This window comes from Chrysochloris asiatica, unplaced genomic scaffold (assembly GCF_000296735.1).
Source record: "Chrysochloris asiatica unplaced genomic scaffold, ChrAsi1.0 scaffold00461, whole genome shotgun sequence".
NCBI lineage: Eukaryota > Metazoa > Chordata > Mammalia > Afrosoricida > Chrysochloridae > Chrysochloris > Chrysochloris asiatica.
This window is the reverse complement of record NW_006408979.1, coordinates 315489-321432: the sequence shown is the minus strand read 5'-3', so window position 1 is coordinate 321432 and position 5944 is coordinate 315489.

Sequence of the window (5944 nt, the reverse complement as noted above, 5' to 3'; positions counted from 1 at the left end):
GAAGATACGTCCTTCAGGTTGGAAGGTACTTAAAACATAATTGAAGAAGAGCTGCCTCCGCAAAGTAGAGTTCATCATGGTGACACGACCCCAGCCCCTTTTTTACTGATGGTCCTCAATTCAAAATGAGGATAAACAGTAGCAACTATCCATTAATAATTGGAACACGTAATTTATGAAGCAAAAATCTAGAAAAAAATTGAAAATTGTCAAAAAATAAGTGGAATGCATAGACATCAATATCCTAATCAATAGTGAGCTAAAATGGACTGGCATTGGCCAATTTGAATATGTTATCTACATAGTTTACTATGCTGTGAATGACAAACTGAAGAGAAATGGAATTACACTTATCATCAAAAAGAAATTTTCAAGATCTACTTGAAAGTATAATACTATCTGTGATAGGATAACACACACACACACACACACAAAAGAAAGACCAGTTAATAACACCGTTATTCAAAGTTATGTATCCAACACTAAAGCCAGTAATGTTGAAATTAAAGTATGTTAACTTCTTCTGCCTAAAATTGATTTAGCATGCAATCAATATATATATTGATTATTACTGTTGATTGGAAAGTGAAGGTTGGGAACAAGAGAGAAGGATCAGCAGTTGGAAAATATTGCTTTGGTGATAGAAATGATGCTGGAGATCCCATTATAGATATTTTCAAAACAAATGACTTCTTCATTGCAAATATCTTTTTAAAACAGCATTAAAGATGATTATACATATGGACTTCACCAACTGTAATATGCAGAAATCAAATTTACTACATCTGTGGAAAGAGACAATGGAAAAGCTCTGAATCATCAGCCAAAACAAGGCCAAGGGCACACTGTAGAAAAGACCTCAATTGTTCATATGCAAATTCAGACTGAAGTAGATTAAATTAAAATAAGTCCATGACAGCCAAAATGTGACCTTGTAACTCTCACATCTGACTTTATATGTCATATCAAGAACAGATTTGATGCATTAGACATTAATGACCATAAACTACAAGAAAATCATACAAGAAGAAAGCAAATGGTCACTAAGAAGTCAAGGAAGAAAGACACTACCAAAATAGATGTCTGAAGAAACCCTGAAATTTGCTTGCCAGTGTTGAAATGTTAAAACAAATGGAAGAAGTAAGTAGGTAAAAAAGCTGAACAGAAAATTTCAAAGTATTGCTTTAGAACGCAATTATTATGTGCAAAGATCTGGATTTAGAAAACAAAGGGAAGAACACACTCAGTATATTCTTCAACATTCTCAAGCTGAATGAACTGAAGAAAAAAATACAAGCTTCAAATTGAAAGACTGAAGGATTCTTTCGGTAAAATATTGAATGATGCAGAAAGTATCAAAAGAAAATGAAATGTTTGATATTCAACCATTTCAAGATGTAGAGTATGTTTAAGGGTCAATAATACTGAAGGAAGAAGTTCAATGAACACTGAAGACATTGGAAAAGCAGATAGCCCCTGGAATTGATGGAATACAAATTGAAATACTTAAACAAACTGATGTAGCATATGAGGCATTCATTCATTTATGCCAAGATATTTTAAAGACAACTACATTTGGACATATTGTCAGGAGGGACCAGTCACTGGAGAAGGATATCATGTTTGGTAAGGTGGGAGGTCAGAAAAAATGAGAAAGACCCCCAGTGAGATGGATTGGCCAAGTGGCAGCATCAGTGGACTCAAGAGTGGCAATAGTAGTGAGGTTGGCCCAGAATTGGGCAATGTTTCATTCTGCTGTGCATAAGGTCTCTATGGATCAGTACTGACTCGATGGCACCTAACAACAGCAATAGCAACATTGCCAACTGATTCGAAGGGATTTATATTTTTGTCCATTCCAAAGTGAGGTGACCCTCTTTGGATATATTGTAAATCTAACAATATCATTAACATTGAATGCAAGTAAAATTTTGCTAAGCATAATTAAAAAACTGCTCCAATTGTACATTGACAAGGAGTTGCCAGAGCTTCATATCAGCTTCAGATGGGGACATGGAATGAGGGATATCACTGCTGATCTCAGATGGGCATTAGATGAAAGCAGAGAATAGCAGAAAGATGTATACCTGTACTTTATTGATTATGCAAAAATGTTTGACAGTGTGGATCATGACAAACATGGACAACACTGCAGAGAATTACTTTGCAAGAACACCTAATTTTGCTCATGAGGAACCTGTACATAGGCCAAGATGCAGTTGTTCAAACAGAACAAGGGGGCACCAAATGGTTTAAAATTAGGAAAGGCATGTGCCAGTGTTGTAATCTTTCACTGTACTTATTCAATATGTATTCTGGGCAAATAATATGAGAAACTGGGCTATATGAACATGAAAATAACATCAGGATCGGAAGAAGATGAATAACAAGCTGTGATATTCAGATGAAACAATTTTACTTGCTGAAGGCCAAGAGGACATAAAATACTGATGAGGATCAAAGACCATAGCTTCTGTATGGGTTGCACCTCAGTGGATCCTTTCCAGTACATTAAAATGTAAAAACATTTTGTTCAGAGTTTAGCATTGTTATCTGTGTATTTGAAAGCAGAACAGCATTTCACAACTATTCATTAAAAAACATAAATCATTATAGAGCTTTTACCTCTTCCTCTAAGGATTAGGAAATCTTCAATGTTTCAATCTGAATTGTGTTATATAAACAAACACATAATTAGAACAACACTAAACTAATGTGATTATAATTAATGTAGCACACCTGGAATTTGATTACCTAAACCAGTCTAAATTAAATGCCCTAGATATTTATATTTGCTATTAGCATAAATCAAAACTTTAATGGAATGATAAATTTTATATTTTATTTTGTTTGTATAAAAAGAATGAGTTCTTTGATTTTGTGAGTCCCAGTATAATTATTACTATTGTGAAAAACATTGACAGTATTTTCAAATGTACAACAAGTATCATTTTATTTCATGTAAAAATTGAAGTACTCACAAGCTATTAAGAACAATTTTTATCATGTATGGAATCATAAAAGAATCAGCTTCCTTTATACTTAACAGTTTCCCAGAAGGGAAAAAGGTTTGTTGAAGAATGTTGAAAAAAAATGAAAATGTTCATGTAGCTTGGGCTGTCTCAGAGCAGTACATAGCACATCCATGATTTATTTCTATTATTATCTTCCAAATATATTTCTTGATATAAAAATAAAAAAACAAACAAGAAAATCTCTCACTTAATGCTGACCTATTTTTACCACCTCTTCTACTGCTCTGTTACTAAGCAACCAAAGGACCCAAGAAAAAAGATTTGTAACACTTTTTACATATATCATAAACAGTAATACACCCCAAATATGCTCTATATATCAAATAAAGTATAATGTTTTATATTTGTGTTCTCTAGGATTTACAGAATTGTCACAACACCAAAGTTTTCTATCACAATATATTTTACAGACAGCTTGACTTTGGAATTTTTTTCAACAAGGAAACAGTAAAATCTCTGTTTTTATCTTTTTAAAAGAACCTACACCATGGCTATTTAAACTCTTTGTTTCTTGCCTTATATTAAACAGTAAAAAACATCCATGCTCTGGTTTACTTAAGCCCTCTTTCTAAAACCTTTAAACTTCAGCATTATTTTTACTTTATAAAGCCCAACCTGTGTAATCATCTTCTTTTTCCATTAAATACACTGAATATTACTCTCTTTCATTCTGGTTTGATTTTAAAAAACAAAACAAGAAAAACCCAAAAACTAGAACTTTTGTAGCAATACATAATCTTAGTACCTAGTGGAAATCCAGTTCCTACATGTATCATGAATTCTAAATAGGACCATGTGTCACAATAAACAGTGGTGTTGGTTGTGGAGGATGAGTACCATTAAGTTGATCCCAACTCATTGCTACTCTTTATAGAGTTTCTCCACATTTCATCTGTCAGTGTTTTACTGTGGTGGCTTGTGTGTTGCAATAATTCTGAAAGCTATACTGTGGGTATTTTAAATACCCGCAGGTCCACACACTATTGACATGTTTAAGCTGAGTTTCCAGATAAAGACAGACTAAAAATAAGGAGAGATGGACTACTTCCAAATATTTAGTGACTAAGTAGCAGTGGAACATTGTTAGCACCAGAATATTGAATATTGAATGTGATCAAAAGCACCAGAATATTTCCAGATACAGTGCCAGAAAATGGGCTCCTCGGGGTGGAAAATATGAGTATAGACATGGACCACACCAGATGTAATACACAGAAATCAAATGGACTCAATCTGTAGAAAGAGACAGTAGAAAAGTGCCATTTCATCAGCTCAAGTAAGGTCAGGGGAAGATTGTGGAACAGACCATCAATTGCTCATGTGCAAATTCAGGCTGAAGCTGAAGAAAATTAAAAGAAGTCCATGAGAGCCAAAATATGAACATAAAATTTCCCACCTGAATATAGACATCATCTAAACAGATTTGATGTGTTACACATTAAAGACATAAGACAAGAAGAATTGCGGGATGACATCAAGAATATCATACAAGATGAAACTAAAAAGGTCATGAAGAAGCAAAGAAAAAAGGAAAAGACCAAAATGTTTACCAGAAAAGCCTCTAAAACTTGCTCTTCAGCAAAGAGATGCTAAGGAAAATGGAAGAAGTGAGGAGGTACACAAGTTGAACAAATAATTTCAAAGGTCAGCATGAGAAGACAAAGTCAAATACGATAACAAAATATGCAAAAACCTGGAGTTAGAAAGCCAAAATGGAAGAACAAATTCAGCATTTCTCAAGCTGAGGAAACTGAAGAAAAAAAATGAAGCCTTGACTTGCAATATTGAAGGACTATATTTTCCCCATGTTCCTGGTGTGGCACTGTGGATTAATGCACTGGATTTCAAGGTAGGTTTTAACTGCAAGTTTGCAATGAGTCAGAACTGAATCATTAACGCTTAACAACAACAATAATAGGGAAAATATTGAATGATTATATGGGGAAATACTGAATGATGCAGACAGAATCAAAATAAGATGGAAGAAGGGAACACATGAACAGGCATGTATAGCCCAGAAACAGAGGACCCTAGGACCGTCAAAAGAGAAGAGCACAAACAGAATGTGGGACCCTCTCCAGAGAAGTAGTGACACCAGAGATGGAGGCAGAGATGAGAACATGGAGAGAGGTAGCAGCATAGGATTCTAGACTCATGGAAAGAGAGGCAGAGTGCTGACAGCCAGGGGGCAGGCTTGCAGAATGTGCCCTTTTGTTTAAATTATTATATATTCCTGGGTGTTTTTGTGTACATCCCCCAGTCACCCCCCCAAAAAAAAAATATCAAAACAAAACAGAGAGAATGGAAGCAAATACTGTTGAATAATGATGCACTATGGAGATTGTAATCATTGCAATGAAATGATGGTGTAAAGTTTATATTCTCCCATGTAAACTATCACTCAGTTCACAATAATATAAAATGGAAGGAATGAATAGTCACTGTACTAAAAAGAAATTGTGGATGTTCAACCATTTTAAGAGGTAGCAGATGATCAAGAGTCAGTGATACTTTAGGAAGCAATCCAAGATACACTGATGTCTTGACAAAGAACAAGGAACCAGGAATTGTTGGGATACAAATTGAAATTTTTCAACAAACTACATTTTTCAACAAAATGTAGCACTGGAGGTATTCATTCATCTATGCCAAGAAATTTGGAAGATGACTAACTGGATAATTGGCTAGAAGAGATCCATATTTGTACTGTTTCCAAAAGAAGTGGCCCAACAGAATACAGAAATCATCAGACAATATCATTAATACCACATGCAATATTTTAATAAAGATGATAAAAAACAAAACCAAAACCAAAAAAAAAACGGCTGCAACCATACATTGACAGACACAAAGTCAACTAAAAACAATGGTGTTTCTGAGGCTGTAAATCTCTACTGGAGCAGAAAAGC